General features: G+C 39.3%; 1 long non-coding RNA gene across 1 annotated transcript; it reads left to right on the forward strand.

Annotated features, from left to right (window-relative positions):
* The first annotated feature begins 6,277 nt into the window (after positions 1-6,277).
* LOC125094328 (uncharacterized) lies at positions 6,278-16,795 on the forward strand. The gene is made up of 4 exons (XR_007125463.1): positions 6,278-6,336; positions 6,805-6,981; positions 7,440-7,498; positions 16,700-16,795. It is a non-coding gene; the product is annotated as an uncharacterized LOC125094328 (long non-coding RNA).
* Positions 16,796-17,331: the final 536 nt, after the last annotated feature.

Below are 17,331 nucleotides of genomic sequence, written 5' to 3' on the forward strand. Positions count from 1 at the left end.
GGAAACTGGGCTTCCTACCTCCCAGTCATTCTCTTTTGTCCATGTACTACATTGCATCTCACTTGCTGACTTGGGAATGGTTGAAATTTTCCAGGTCTCTCAATAAAATGAACATTGCTCAAATGTTTCAGAAGGAAACTGGACAGCTGTTGTGATGGTGTGATGTTGCAAATGGTATCTTGAATCGCTGGCTACACTCATTACTGGTGATACAGACTTCTTTCCCCTCTCTCACAACACACTGACTGAGCTTAATTCATAGATGAAGAAATTTATACATAACTCATAGAAAAAGAGTGGGCTAGCCATCCCAAAATACATTATACCAATCTTCAGGACACTGCACTGCCAGACATGATTTCTGAGATCAACAACTTAGAGCTTCTTCTCTGACCTATCTCCTGCAGAGAGAGGTGACAGTAGGAATACCTTAAGATGTCCACAGTCACAACTGCTATCTACATGTTATTAGGGCTGGAGCACATGGAAAAGATGAATCTTAACAATATAGTGAGAGCATCTTTATTGGTGAAGGCAGTGGGCTAGATGGGGACTTATTTGAAAAACATATTGCTTGAAAGCCTGGTTTAAAAAATATGTCTGTCATTTCATATCAGTATGGAAAAGATAGATTATCCAACAACTGGTTTGGGACAAGTGGGGGTAGCCATCTGAAAAAAAAAAAAATAGACAAAGTTGGATCTCTACCTAACAACTTATACCAATGTGTATTCCAGATGTGTGTGTGTGTGTGTGTGTGTGTGTGTGTGTATTTTCCCCACTCTCATCATGAATTTATACTCCTATTATTTCCCTCTGTATTGTATTTTTTTTACCTTATTTATATTATTTTATTTTTGAATGTGTTTTTGTTCTAGAGTACCCCACATCTATTTAGCAAGTGAGGAGAATATTTGTTAAATATGTGGTCAATTATTGTGTCCAAAAAATGAAGCACATCATAAGAGGAGATAATTGGTAACATAGAAATTTAAAATAGACTACTTAGAAAAGACTTTTTAAAGCATGCATCAGAGCTTAGACACCACTAAATAAAAGATTAATAAATTTAAATAGAAATTAAACACTTTTATACAGCAAAGTAAATAAAATAACTTTATTTTTTTTTTTCATTACAATCTGGGAAAGAGAATTTGGAACACATGCATAAAATACCTAATCACAAATTACAAAAAAGGGCTTACATAAATATATACTTAAAAATAATAGTTCTTCTTTAAAAAAATATAGCTTTTCTTACTACTAAATGGCCATTTTAGAAATGACAGATCAGTATATACACACTGACATGATATGATATCCAGTATATGATATTAACAGGAGAATACATTTTTACTCCCACAAATAGTTTAAGCATAAATAATGAAAAATAGGTTATTTATATATATTTTTTTCCTACAAAAATGAGGTCATGCTATAGATATTGAAAATGCATCTGTGTACATGAAGGCATAGAAAGAGTATGGATTCTGGGGTGCCTGGGTGGCTCAGTCAGTTAAGCATATGACTTGATTTCAGCTCAGGTTATGATCTCAGAGTGGCGTGATTGACTGCTTAAGATTCTCTCTCTCTCTCTCTCTTCCCCTCCCCCACTGCTTGCACCTACACCCACTCTCTCTCTCAAAAAAAAAAAAAAAAGAAGAAGAAGAAGAAGAAGAAGAAGAAAGAAGGAAGGAAGGAAGAAAAGATTTCATGAATATGACACCAAAAGCACAGGCAACAAGAACAATAATAGACAAATGGGACTACGTCAAACTAACAAGCTTCTGCACTACATAGGAAACAACAGAGTGAAAAGGCAACCATTGGAATAGGAGAAAATATTTACAAACCATGTATCAGAATGGATTAATTTCCAAAATACATAAGGAAGTCCTATAAATCAATAGCCCCCCCAAAAAAACCCCAGTTGCCCAATACAAAATATGGGCTAAAGACCTGAATAGACATTTCCCTAGAAAACATACACAAAAGACCAACAGGTATTTGGAAAGATGCTCAATGTCACTAATTATCAGGGAACAATAAATCAAAACCACAATGAGTTATCACCTCACACTTGTCAGGATGGCCACTATACATTAAAAAGAGAAGAAAGAAAGAAAGAAAGAAAGAAAGAAAGAAAGAAAGAAAGAAAGGAAAAAAGAGGACAAACATTGATAAGGATGTGGAAAAATTGGGACTATTGTACACTGTTGGTGGGAACGCAAAACGATGTGGCTGCCATAGAGAATAAGATGGAGATGTCTCAAAAATTAATAATAGAACTGTCATAGGATCCAGCAATCCTGCTTCTGGGTATTCACCCGAAAGTAAACTGAAGTTCTGGAAGAGGTGTTGGCATTCCAGTGTTCACTGCAGCCTTATTCACAAAAGCTAAGATGTGGGAACAACCTAAATTTCCATTTATATATGAAAGGACCAAGAAAACTGTGCATATATACACAGGGAATATTATTCAGCCTTTGGAAAGAAGAAAATTCTGTGATAAGTGACAACATTGGATGAACTGTGAGGACAGCAAACTACGTGAAATAAGGCAGTCACGAAAGTACAAATCCTGGAAGTTCCACTGACATGAAGTATGTTATTTTAAAATAGACTCAGGGGCGCCTGGCTGGCTTAGTCAGTGGGGCGTGCGACTCTTGACCTCGGGGTTCTAAGTTTGAGCACCACATTGGGTGTAGAGATTACTTTAAAAAAATTTTTAAATCTTAAGAAAAATAAAAATAGAAAAAACAGACTCAGAATCAGAAAGGAAAATGTTGGTTGCCAGAGACCAGGAGAAGACAGAAATGGGGAGATGTTAATCAAGGGGCATAAAGTCTCAGGCAAAGTAAAGAAATTCCAGAGATGTCTTGAACAGCAGTGTGCCTATCATTAACAGTATTATACGGCACACTTGAATTTTTGTAAAGAAGGTAGATCTCATGTTAAGGGTTCTTACCACAATAAAATAACATTTAAAAGGAAAGAAAACATATGAAAAGATATATACTGCTGCAGTGGAATTGGAGAATTGGAAGGCCTCACTTTTACTTCTTTATTTTATAAAATTTTGTATAAAAATATAGTTTCTCTCTCTCTCTCTTTCTAACTTCTTAACGTGTTTTCAACATTTTGGCAGTAAAGAAATTTTGGGGAATAGGGCAGGAGCAAAGAAACATGAGGTGTGACTTGCAGTAAACCAATTAATGAGGTGATTTTCTTCAGGTTGAGGGATAAAAATATCTCAGAGGATTGGTTTCAGCTGTAATATAATAAAATGTTGGTGGTGACTTTATGATTTCAACATAGTTTTTATGTAACTACTAGATATTGAACCTCAGCAAGTGATATAAATATGACTAAAAATTATTTCTCTTCTTTGGGAGAAGGAGATATGTGTGCAAAAAAAAAAAAAAAAAACCAACAACCTTGTAAAGCATTTAAAGAGGTGTGCTTGAAGCACACATGGAGTATTTAAATTTATTAAAATTTTGGCATTTTTAGTGCTGGAACAATCAGGGAAAACTTCTTGGGAGAAACTGCATTTGACTTAAACTAAGGGCTTACGTATATTTCATACAAAAGGACAGCTACTATTTAGAAGTAAGAAAAATTTTGGTAAATTTAAAGAATAATAGACGCTCTGACAGTGGGTGAAAATATTACAATAACAAAAAGTCTCTATTGTAACATTCTTTTTGTCTCAGAAATAGTTTTTAAAAACCAATTCAGCTTGGAAATAGTCACCTCTCTGATTCTTTACAGGTAGCAGGTTGGTCTGATGGGTGATCCCTGGAGGCCCGCTCATCAGGGAAGGAGCCCTGGTGCTGTAACTTCAGGATTCAGGATTCTGGTGAAAAGCTGCAACCCAGCCATCCCGCCTGCTGACATACGCAGGTGGGGAGTCCGCTTCCAGACTTTTGACCACAAACAAGAATTTCAGGGGAGGTGTTTTTGTTTGTTTGTTTTTCTCTAGAGTAGACCCTTTCTTGTTCCTCACTTTGCTTTATGAAAAGTTAACTGTTGGAAATGTACTTGCTCCCAGCTTCATGCCGGGCAGTTTATGTCCTTTGTCTCTTAAAACAATGAAAAGATAAGCCAAAGAAACTGTAGGAGTTGGGATAGGAACAGAAAACGTTTTAAAAGCCGTTCAAACACATATTGGCAATTAAGAATAAAAAGACATAGTCTAAAGTGAAGATGGACAGCTAAGAGACTCTTAAAGTCTTTCTCCTTTTTAATGAGGATTATGGGGCTTGAGATTATTACAGATAATTTGAGCTACTAGGTGACTAAGATTACCATCCATAAAGGATAAGACTAGATTTTTCTTAAAAACAAAAACAAAACAAAACAACAACTTAAGGGGCACCTTGGTGGCTCAGTCGGTTAAGCACCTGCCTTAGGCTCAGGTCATGATCCCAGAGTCCTGGGATGGAGGCCCACCTCAGTTGGGGAGCCTGCTTCTCCCTCTGCCTCTCTCTCTCTGTCTCTCATAAATAAATAAAATCTTAAAAAATAAAAAATAAATACAAATAAAAAAACTTAAGAGTGCAAAAGTCACTTGTTTTTGTCCTACTCCTATCATAGGACACCCCTTCTGTCTGTCACTTAATCCTGCAGAAATTATGAAACATTTTCACGTAGCTGGTGGTGTACTATACCCAGTAGATTACATAAATATGAACAATCATCCCTATTAAACTAGTATTTTATAGGTAAGAAACTGATGCTTATGTCTATACATGTAGGTCCCCATCCTTTTAATGGGGAAGTCTTACTTGTCTCTTAAGAAAATCTTAACGTTTGTTTATAAGATTCTTAATCTCTCATCATAAATCAGTATTTTTATGGGGGGAAAAAACCCATGAGACTGAGTAATACAAATAGAGTGTGCTGGCTCTATGCCAGGCACCATTCTCAATCTTTTAATATAGTTACTCATTTAATCCTCCCGCAGCCCTATGACGTGGGTATTCTAGCACCGTTTACAGATGAGAAAACAAACTGGTTATGAACCTTGCCCTAGATCCACAGAGGTGGCCGGACTGCAGAGTCCATGCTAATACCCACAGAGCAAGACTTCCGTTGTGCCACAAATATTAAACTCCAAGTGTTTACAACCGTTACCAAACACTGGTTTGCTGATTGTGCAAGGATCCAGTCAAGCCGCCACTAAAGGTGGCTGGCTGAGCACTGTCCCAGCCTCTCCCATCTATCTAATGGTAATTGGCTCCACAAACAGCCAGGGGGCGCTCCTCACAAGTTTATATGTTGTTTGCAACCCCAGGTGTTAGGATCAGAGAGGGTGCTCACTTTGAGATATGTAAGTTTATAATGACACAACTTCTTACTTATTTTATGTCACTGTTCAAAGTTATTACGGTATTGACGATATTCCCTATGATGGACGGAGACATAGGTTTTTAAAAGAGCTGGTGGGATCTCTTAGGAAGAAACAAAATTGGTGCTGCCTTCACCATCCTAGTCCTTTCTTGGCCTTTGAGGCCCAAACTAAAAAAATATTTGTGGGGCTAGAGTGCCAATATAGTTGGAGAGAATTTTAAAGAATGTAGGTCCTAGCCATAGGAGGTCATGAACCAAAGCAACTCATGCCATTTACGAGACACTGTGTGTCACTGGGGAAAACTACTGCGTGTATAAGAACTAAAAGCTGAAGGCCTGTAGGGAGCTGTGACCTTGGGGGTGGGTGGGGAGGCAGGCAGTATTGCTGTGATCCTGGTTGAAAAGCTAAGGAAAACTAAAGAAAGATTTTTAGGGGTATCAGGGATGGCACACTCCCTAAAAGACTGAAGTCTTTGCTGGCAGGACAACTGGGGCACAAAGCCTATTTTGTGGTCTCAGGCTGGGTTAGGATTTACGTTTCACATATGCTTCCTTCTGGGTGCCCCATCATGCCTCCTTTAGATCCTTCTAGTCTTAGAGTTGTAGTTCTCAAGCTTAGCTGCATATAGAATCACCTGAAAACACTTGAAGCCCATGGTCTCTTTCCAGAGATTCTGATTGAATTCCTAGTGCCCTGATTGGAATGGAGGACTTGGGCTCAGTATCACCACAACTTGTTAGACATGTCAGCTCTTGGGCCCCAACTCAGACCCAATGAATGAGAATTTGGGGGGGGCGAAGTCCAGCAATCTATGCCTTAACCAGATGCCCACGTGATTCTGATGTTTGGATTCTAAAGTTTGGAAGCCACAAAGGTGTCACCATAGCTACAGCTCTCCAGGTAATTCTGTGCAACGATGTTTGAGAACCACAACTTTAGCAAAACTACACCACACACATGAGGTTCCAGAGCAGCGGCAGGTGAGTTCCCAGCATGGATGTAGGGGGTGAAGAGCATCTGAGAGAAGTCAGGAGCAGGGCCTTTAAAGTCCCAGACAACTTCAAAATGGGGTAAGAATGGCAGTTAAAAACAGCTGTGGGTGCCTGGGTGTCTCAGTGGATTAAGCCTCTGCCTTCGGCTCAGGTCATGATCTCGGGGTCCTGGGATCAAGCCCTGCATCCAGGCTCTCTGCTCGGCAGGGACCCTGCTTCCCTCTCTCTCTCTGCCTGCCTCTCTGCCTACTTGTGATCTCTCTCTGTCAAATAAATAAGTAAAATGTTTTTCAAAAATTAAAAAAAATTAAAACACAGCCGTGAGTGACGAGAGAGGATGAAGGAATGTGATCGTGAGCCAGTGCCAAAGACAAAGCTCTGCTCGTGCCAAAGAGTGGATTGGAATGAATGATTTTTGTTTCCCCTTCTTAATCTTTCTCTGCCCCTACTGAAAAGGACAATGGCCACCTCCAATCCACCAGACTTCCTGAAAGAGCTGACTTGTTCTAGCTGCTTATGCTCTTCGAACCATTTGCAACTGAACGTGGACACAGGTCTTTCTATGAGTGTCTCTTAAGAATCTGAAAGGAAAGCCCCCATTGCACCTGCCTCAAGGTCAAGGATATGTACAAGGTGAGAGATTGGAGGTGTACCCCGCAGGTAGGGATGATGGCTAAGATAACAAAGTCCTCGGGAAATAGACTTAAAAACTCATATGTGATCCTAACCAAGAGAGACTGAAGGGGGTCTGTATAGTAGATCTGATGCTCCTTCGTGAGATTTGTTTTCTCTCTTGGGAACAGGAGTCTCACTGTGTTTACCACTGAGAAGGAGATGGGACTCTTTGAGGTAAGATTGTCTTGTCTTTCAGTCTCAATCTTACTACTTTGGGTTTTTAATATGATATGCATTTAAATTATTTTCCTATCCCTGAGCTGTCAATCATGGAGGTTTGGAAGCCCCAAAAGATGCTTTTTGACTAGGAGTCATTTTCACCCTGTAAATCCTGCCTACATGTGCTATAACTTACATTTGTATAGTTCTAGCATAGCAACTTCTGAGAGGAGTGAAGAGTGAAATTTTCTTTTCAGAATGAGGTCCAAGAAATCCTGACAAGAGAGGATGTCCCTTGGAAGAGAGAAATGAGCAGGTAAGTGTACCTAGACTCTGCTGAATCAGAAGGCACACATAATCAAGGAGGAGTCTTCAGTGAACCCAAGGCTGCAGCTCCGTCTTTAGGCTATAGTTCTGCCTTTACCAGAGCATCCAAACACCAGTTAACTCCAGTGCAAGGACCTGAACCATACTAAAGGCTGGCCTCGATGCAATGATCATTGATGACAGGTGAAATTCCAAGTCCAACTACCTATCTGACATCCTTGGAATTATAGTAGGTCTAGAAATTGACCATTGGGCTAGAAATTCCATGCTCTACAATGTAAAATAAAAGAGTTGTTGCAGAAAATCACATTGGTTTAGACAGGACTAGTTCAAACCAGCATATTGCAGTTTTGCTCCAAGTAAAATCCGCTGAAGGTTAAGTACGTGGATACAGACAAATGCAGGAATCACCACTGTGGTAACCTGTCCACTGACATGACGGCCATTGACCTCATACACTCCCTGACTCGGTTTAACCAGACACTAACTTGGAGATGCTTACTGGGTTGTTCCTGTGTGCATTTTGTCCTTGCCTCCCCACCTCCCTCAGCCTCAACCCTTCCCAAAGCCTGTCAAATAATTTTACTCCATGAAAAAACTGTGATATTTTGTTGTTGTTGTTCATCATGTATTTTAATCTACTCCATGACTTTTTTTTTTTTTTTTTTTTGAAGACTGTTAATGTTTTTATAAGCATCTGGTTCAAGTTGCACCGGGATTGAGTGTCCTGTTCCAACACTTATAAAAGCACTATTAGTGTATGATTTGGCGGAGTGAGGGGTTGTGTGTGTGTGTGTTTAGGAAAATATGTTACATAACAAATACCTATATATAGAAAATAGAGCATTCCCCTCAAGATCAAGCTGGATTTAAATGAAAAGGACACTTAAAGAGTCCAGGAAGACAGTCATATAAAAATCTATCAAATGATAGGTGCTTGTTAAGAGCAGGGAGGTGTGTCTTAGGCTTAGGAATAGAAAGCTGGAGGGGCTCTCAGGTCACTAACATGGTAAACTTGAGGGAGCTGCCAGGGCCTCTAACAAGATCTCGGTAAGGATCCCTGTGTGTGTATCTATTTTGCCACTTGAAGCAGGCTGCAAAGGAACTGCTAAAAATAAATAAAAATGCACCTGGGACAGGATTTATCAGTTATGATGCAATCTCTGGTTCCTAAGTGACCCTGACGGAACCCTCTGGCTATCTGTAGCCTCCACACTCATACCCAACTGAAGTTCCCAGTCCAGAGTAACTTCACTTAATGAAGAAGCTAAATATTCCCTAGTGCATTAGCACCTTTTTAACTGAAGTAAGAACTATAACCAGATTCTTAAGATTTTTGTATTGAACATGTGAAATCTACTCCGTGTTCTTTCTAATACGCAGGACAATGTGGCTTGGCGTAATAGCGACGTAATTCCAATTACAACCTACAACTGAATCATTAGATTTGGGTTCTAAGTAGATCTTAGAGATCTAAATATATGCAAAGAACTGTAATATTTACCGACTTCAGGTTCATTATTTCTATAAGCTTAAGTTACCACAAGAATGTCATACCTAGGGAGGTTTTAAGTCAAACCTCTGAAGTAGTCAAAGATACTGATTAGGTTCAATTGATAACTACAGCTCGACTACCTGAAATGGTTTAGCCCTACAAATGGAACCAAACACAAGGCCTTTTGTATGGTGAAGTTTGCTAGAATTATATAACAAGACTCAACTAAAACGTAGACATTCTTGAGTTTGCAAATTTGGTGTTTTTAAAACCAAACAGTCTAAATTCCTTGGAGGCACACTTTACCCCCAGCTTGTGTTCTACAGGAAAGCCCGTGTGTGGAAAACCCATAGGCAACACCATGTGTAAGTCTAATAAAAGGTTTTGGAAGGTGGAGACCAAACACATCTAGATGATAGAGGGAAAAAACAAAGAATGTGTTTGTTCTGTATTTAATAATAGCTTTCCCTTCAAACCACCAATCACTTTAAAGAAGATATCAAGCTTTTGCTTGACTGTTTGCACAATAAGAAGCACCTTAAAAATGAGTCCAAGAGATGAATGAAAGCTACCTGAGCAGGATTCGGGGAATCCTGGCTTTCCTAGCCCTCCCCTATGTCCTACCTTCTTAGCGTCAGCTTCCTTGAGGCAGCATTTCCAGACCTTCTTAGGTAACCAAATTCCTCTTCTCCTCTAGAAGCCTTCTATTCCTTTGTACCTCTCCTTCATGGTCTTTGTGTTGCAGTTTATTATTTTTTAAATTATCTATCTTTTGCATTAGATTGCAATTTCCTTGTGTCAGTGTTTTTTCAAACTCTTGTGCGTGACACATTGGAAAAAAGGCTTTTAATATGAGTGCTTCATGAACTGTGTCCCCCAAATTAACTTTGCCAGGAGAAGGTACTCAGAGTCATTATTTTTTAATTGTGGTAATGATTCAATAAACTGATAGCAACATACAGGCTAGACAAATTAACCTACGAAGGTAAGAAAATGTTTGTGTTTTTATACCATTTTGTTGTAACAATTCCGTGGGTATGGAAGCAGATAATTAGTCAGATTTTAAAAAATGGCTGGATGAGAAGTTTAACTTTCATCTGTATGTTACAGTTCTTTGTAAGACTCCCTTTGAAGGATTTCACTTCTTAAACTAGACAACTATAGCTAAGAATAGGTACTTGTTACTAGTTGTAAGACTGAAACATGCCACTAACTTCAACCAGGATGGAATTTCACAGTTCACTGACAATCTAACAACAAACCTTTTTATAAATGGGTGAGAAGTTAAAGCTGTTGCAAAAAGTTATAAGACTCTTCATATCTATAGGAGACTTCTCTACAAGAGAGAGTTCTGCAGAATCTGGTCAGAAAGCTGCTGAAACCAACAGCAATTCACTCATTTTACTGAACATGTTAAGACATTCAGGTAACTCAGGTGAACAGGTAAAGTAGGGCAAATCCTTAGAAAATAAGAAATTATGTCCAACCTTTTGATTTAGGGAGAAGGAAGTGTCTTCCCCCTCTACAGGAAGTATAAATTATACTGGTCATGAAAAAAATGTCCCAACTCAGAAATTCTTTTTCCAAGTTAAAGTCTGTGTCAAAGGTATCCCAGGCTCACTTTTGAGGCTTTCATTGTGATCTAACAAAATCTTGTTAAAACAGAATTCTTAATATGTTCTCCATATCCAACATAAGCTGCAGAAGTTGCCTGAAAAATCCATTTCTAACCCTATTTCTCTTCTGAGGCACCAAGTGGTAGTTCACCAGTGTCTGTATCAGCCTTACACTGCTGTGTAACAAATTACCACAAATTAAGCAGTTTGAAAACCTTCACTTATAAGCTCATTATTCCATAGGTCAGAAATCCGGCACGTCATGGCTGGGTTCTCTGCTCAGGATCTCATCAGGCTGAAATTAAGGTGTTGGCAGGGATGTGCTCTCCACTAAAGTTTAAGATGTTGTTCCAAATGCATTTAGATTGTAGGCAGAATTCAGTTCTTTGCTGTAACAGGTCTGAGGACCCATTTTCTTAGCAGGAGAGGATGGCTCCCAGTTCCTAGAGGCCATTCCTTGATGAGTGCCCCATGTGCCCCAACCATCGCCTAAGCCCCACATCCCTCCTGTAGAATCTTTCTTTCCACCAAGAGCCCAGCCCTCTTTAGGGGCTTACTTGATTAATTCAGGCCCATTTGGGGGCCTGCCTACCAGTGTCCATTTTGTATTTTGTTTCAGGCAGGATTTATCGAGGGAGTCCAGTGAGAGAAGGGAATAAGGAAATACAGTAACTCCATCCTTGTTCACAGACACCATTTTAAGATTATTAATTTTTCCAAGGTGGTTTTGAGTCTTGACCACAAAGATAGTTAGAACGGATGAGGATTTTCAGGTGAGGTTCAGCAATGGTGAAATTGAGCTAACTTAACAAGAACATAGACAGTTCTATCATTTTACTACGTCTCCAAGTTTGGAGCAATCAGTAAAGACCAAGGCTTATCCACATAGGTCTAAGATCAAATGGAACTGTTCCTGACACACAGAGCCTAGATATAAATACTGTTTTCTTTTCCTACCCTCTTTTGCTAGGGTCTGCCAGTTTTGAGAGAAATCGTTTGGGTTTGCTGCTTTCCAATATATTCTGTCTTTTTTTTTGTTCTTAAATGCAAGTGGTTTAGAAAGCAGAGATAGGGGGCGCCTGGGTAGCTCAGTGGGTTAAGCCTCTGCCTTCGGCTCAGGTCATGATCCCAGGGTCTTGGGATCGAGCTCCACATAGGGCTCTCTGCTCAGCAGGGAGCCTGCTTCCTCCTCTCTCTCTGCCTGCCTCTCTGCCAACTTGTGATCTCTGTCTGTCAAATGAATAAATAAATAAAATCTTTAAAAAAATAAAAAAAAAAAACACAGATAGTCTGAGTTCTTCACCACTTTTCCTTGCCTAAACTCCTTCCTAGCATCCCACCCAGGCAAGGACAAATATTAAAGTCCTGTATCACACCCCTCGAGATAACTGTAAGATACAGTCTTTCATACCAGAGGAAAATAATTCTTCATTCTAGCCTCCAAAATGCTGGCATAAATGGCACATTGCAGATATAATTTCTTATAGTTCTTATAGAGGTCTTATTTCTTATAGTTCTCTATAGAGGTCTTTCCTCCCTAGTTTCTACTTCCCTCCTTAGTTTCATCTCCTATCCCCCAGCACTTTCTCTAAAAGAAAACAAAGATAACCAGAATGATCACTGTTAGTCCCACAACAAGCCATTTGAGTTGGGTCTTTCAGAGCTAACTCTGGGACAAGCAGTGTTATTAAAGGAACCCTCAGGTATTGATGAAGGATAGCGGAAGGCTGACAGGCTGGGACAAAGGACCACCCCACCCCCAAGAGGAAGCCACATTTGAAAGGATTTGACACCACCTGGGAAGGAGCGCTCCACCCTTTCCCCTGTGATAGATAGATGACAAAAATCTGATTGGATGACGGGCTCTTGGAGGGTTAATCAGATTAAAACAGCCCCAAGAGCCCATTAAAAACCCCTAGACTTAGAAACTTTGTGGCAACCCTCTACAGTCCCTTTCCTCTTCAGCAGGTTTGAACTGTGGCTCAATAAACTTCGTTGTCACTCAATAAACTTTGCTTTGTTTCTCACCACTCTTCATCAGGTTTACCTCTTGGTTCTTCAAAGCAGCATAACCAAGAACCATGGGCACTAAAGGAGTAAAAAAACTAATGGCAGGTTAAACAAGATAGAAGAGTACCAGTAAAAATCTAATGGCAGGTTAAATAAGAGAAGAGAAGTTCTTTTACTCAATCTACTATCTGGAAAGGCACTGTACATCTAAGGACCTAGACTTCTCTTTTTATTTCCCTTAATATGTATAGCTTTCCCCCATAGAATATTTGACCCAAGAGAGTTGCTAGAGTTCCTGCTATTACATTCACATTGCAACCAGTTCTGGTCAAGTCTATAAGGTTGGCTTTTGCTCATAGCCAGTAGTTTGAGCAATCTTTATACATTTGATGTTAATCTTTTAACACAAGTACACTTTCAGGTCCTGCAAGATGTCCTAGTTGCTCAGATGACTTCAAGGTGTGCAGCAGGCTTTTTTAGTCCTTGTTTTCTGTGAAGGGATAAGGATCCATCACTTACAGTGATCGTGCGCAAGCACATTTTAATATCTTGGTGATGGAGATAATGATTGAAAAGTATTTCCTTCCTAAGTAGGGACATGATAGAGACCAGTGATCTTGAAATTCTAGGATAAACATCTAATTAATAAAAACAGTATGTGCTTCAGTACAAATTAGTTACTACTCTTAAAGGGGCATAAAAATGCTCTATTTCTCATTTCCCTGTAACTCCTCTGTACCTTCTCTGCCACCTCAGTTGCACACTCCCTTTTCGGGAAGGCAATGCTCCTGACTCAGGAAGGAAAGATATTACTGCAGAGAGAAATTTCTTGTTACCCCCTTGCTCCTGTGTTTCATACAACTTCTCGTAATGCTCCCATGTAAACAAAAGATGGTCATAATGATTCTCATTTTGCAGATGATGTTCAATATTCAGTGGCTTGCTGAAGGTCATGGCAGTTAGGGGGCAGAGCTGGAACCAAAATCCACTTTAGGCTAACTTCATCAGTTAGACATGAAAGTCTTCTCAGTGTGTGATCTTGGGCAAAAACCTGACCTTCATTTGCTCAGGGTCCTAACGGACCCCAGCTACAGTGAGCCCCTCTGCTTTGTTGAAGATTCTCTGGTTAAAAGAGAGGACCGATCCCAATGTTGGACTAAATGAGGTAAAGGTGACCTCTTCCTCTTAGCTAGAAGGATTAGCTTCCTTTGAAAGAGTTAAAAAAAAAAAAAAAAAAAAACCTGATAGGTTGGGTTTAGATAAGCCCTGATTTGCGAGGGAAAGGCATCAGTCCTATCATAGCAGTCTGCAAGGAATGTTTATTCTTAAATAATCCTTCAAGGAAATAGATGGACTTGAACTTCTGGACCTCTTGGGAGTTGTGGGGAGCAGGCCAAGTGCTAAGCCATTGCTGCTGATAGAACCACCTTGGAAAAGAAACCAGAGAACAGCTAGCCCTTCCTGAAGAATAACTACAAGGTGGCTGACCAAGAGCCACATCTCCACTACTTTCTGAAATGGGATGAGGGGGCTCTAATGCAGCAGAATGAGCCCGGAAGTAATAACTAATACCTTGTTTGGCACCAGCCATATTTGTCCTCCTCAGAAGCTGAGCATATGATACCTTGGGGTCTGTGGTGAGGGGACCCATGGCTAACAAATGTGATAGGACTGTGCATGAAATAAGCTATAAGGACCATGACCCAATCATTTTGTTCTCTGACAATGTAGAAAAAAAAATTTTTTTTTTAAAGATTTTATTTATTTGACAGACGGAGATCACAAGTAGGCAGAGAAGCAGGCAGAGAGGAGGAAGCAGGCTCCCCGCTGAGCAAAGAGCCTGATGTGGGGCTTGATCCCAAGACCCTGGGATAATGACCAGAGCCGAAGGCAGAGGCCTTAACCCACTGAGCCACCCAGGCACCCCGAAAAAAAATTTTTTAATCAAGGGCATGCCTATGTAAAAAGTTAACACTTTAAATGATCTGCGCTCTTTATAATGTTGCTCTTGGCCTATAAAAGAATCTTGTGATAAACTGTAATGCAAACCTGAAGCATTTTCTCTTTTAACAGGCAATGTACCTGAATAATGCTTAATAAAGGTAATGAAGTATCATGAAATTTGGCATCACAATCTTTTGACTCAAAACCTAGATCTGTAATTTTCTGTTACTGAGTACTTTGGGTCAATGACTTAACCTCTAAATTATCAGCTTTATCAGCTGTAAAATGTATTCTGATACTACCTGTCTCACAGGACTGTGTGATACATAAACAGAAAAATTTCTTAGCACACTATGTAACACAACTACTAGAATTATTTTAAGTTAAAATATTTAATCTTCTAGAATTGTTAATTTACTAGTTGCTTAAAATCTAAGATAGGCTTTAAGAGACTACAATAGTAGACAGGAGAATTTTGCTTGATGTTTTTACCTTTTGATGTGAAGATTGTGAAGGGTTCCTTGTCAAAATGAAATCTTATTAACTATGAAGCTTGGATCATGAGAATAAATGACAGAGTAACTGATAAAATCTTCACAAGTTGGGGGCATCAAGGCTTAGGAAAACAGGATTGGGTAGAAAAAAAAATGAGTAGAAAAGGAGACTGTTCCAGCTGAGGAAGAAAGGGGCAAGCAAATATGAGTGTGGTCTCTCTGAAGGAGCCTGGGGGATCTGGGTTTAGAAAAGGAGTAAGTGTTGAGATAAAGGAAAAAGATGTACTTAAAATTCCTTGGGGTGGAGCCAGGTTTTGGAAAATCAGATTACATAGATAGCAAGTGTGGAATTTCTCTTTGTCTTGCTTGCAGTTAAAAAAAAAAAATCACTCTAGTTTGATTAGCAGGGTTTTGACGGACGTAGTGAAAAATATTCAGAGGCAGAATTGTGAAACTTGGGAAGTTGTGCGTGTTTTCTCTACACTGAGGCCAAGGATGAACTATGGGATTGTCCCCAGACTTCCCATCTGTGACACATTCCTCAAGCTGTTATTTCTACTCTTGATTTTTCTACCCACAACTAATGCCATGATCACTTTCTTCAGTGAACGTTGAAAACTTAACAGTGAACTCAGGTATTTTTCTCTGATTTTTTAAGATTAAGTGGTATGGCTTAGTTCTGAGGGAGCCTTCCCCACCCCGAGGGCCTCAAGAGCCCGGCATCTCAGGACCTCGCAGTTCCATAGGTGGGCAGCCTCAGCGCCCGGCGCGAGGGGGCGGGGGATGGGGGCTGCTGCGTTCAGTCCCACCGCGTTTCTGCGGCCTCTGGACTCCAGTGTTCGCGGTTAGTGGTCAGGTTCTAGCCCCTGCTGTTTGTGTAACTGGGATCGCCGGACACCTCTGTGGTTGCTTCATGTGGATTAATTTATGGAAGCGTCAATCTATGTGTGTTCTGAGTATTTCGATGATAATGTTACTGGAACAGAAATTTCTTAATCCAGAAGGTAGTATTTATAACGCATCATCATTTCTTTGTAGTGAATTGTTTCAAGTTAACACTTGTTTAGATTTTTTTACACTACAGCATTTATGCAGTGGTTTACAGAATTCATGGAATTATTTTTAATAATTCCAGGAATTAATTAAAACTTCGAATTAAAAAAAATGGTATGGCTAAGGAGAAAACACAGTGAGATCCTGGGGTACGGGCTTGTAGAAGGATTTCTTCCTGTGAATGAATGAATGAATGAATGAACGAACAAACTAATTAATTTAAAAGGATATATATTTATTATATATATTATATATACTATATATAGTTATATATATAGTTTAAAATTTTAATAAATTAAAAAAAAAATAAGGGGGTACTTTGCAGTAGGCACTGTTTAAAACCTTGGAGATAGAACAAAATAGTGACCCACCCAAAGAGATTAAACCAAGATCACTGGCTATCCTGAACCTTTTAGAAGCTCATTAAAATATAAAAAGACTCCACCCAGCTCTATCAAATCCGAGGGGGGTGGAGCCCAGAAGTCTGATTCCATAAACTCAAATGATTCTAATGCTTGCTGAAGTTTGATAACCACTATCCTAGATTTATTATATGGATAGAATTTGAAACATCACAGGTTTGCCACCTGAGGATGGGAGTGGAAGACCGGGGAGCAGCTGAACAGATAAAGGCCCTTCAGTTACCGCTCTTCTCTTCGGCTTTTTCCCTGAAGGGAAATATCCAGGATTACAAAGGTGAGCTTTCTCTGAAGACCATTTCCGTAGTCATGGTTTTCTTTAAATATCTAGAGTTGATCTTAATGTTTATGGAAGATTTAATGTATATTATGGAATGTAACCATATAAAAAATGAGAAAGCCAAGTCAGAGAAAAAAAATGAAATTAAGAAAAATGAAATAAGTTTTGGTAAGTTTAGCACATAGTCAACATTCTAGGAAGACACACTATTCTCCAACTTTACTTTCTCTTGTTTTCTGTAAAAATATCTACTCTTTTCACTGTCCTCTTATTTCCTTTTAACTTTGTGCTGATTTAAAATATTTCTTTAAAAAAATATTTATTGAGCATCTAGTATGTCAGGTGCAGATACATCTAAGAAACTCTAGTTTCTTGTGGATAGAGAGTGGCCAACAAATATATTCATTCATACTTTATATTAGATACAAAGAAAATGAGAGGATGTGAATGGTGGGAGGTATTTCCAAAAGGACCTCTTTGAAGGGACATTTGAACTGAGAACTGAAGGTAA

Source organism: Lutra lutra, chromosome 2 (assembly GCF_902655055.1).
Source record: "Lutra lutra chromosome 2, mLutLut1.2, whole genome shotgun sequence".
Taxonomy (NCBI): domain Eukaryota; kingdom Metazoa; phylum Chordata; class Mammalia; order Carnivora; family Mustelidae; genus Lutra; species Lutra lutra.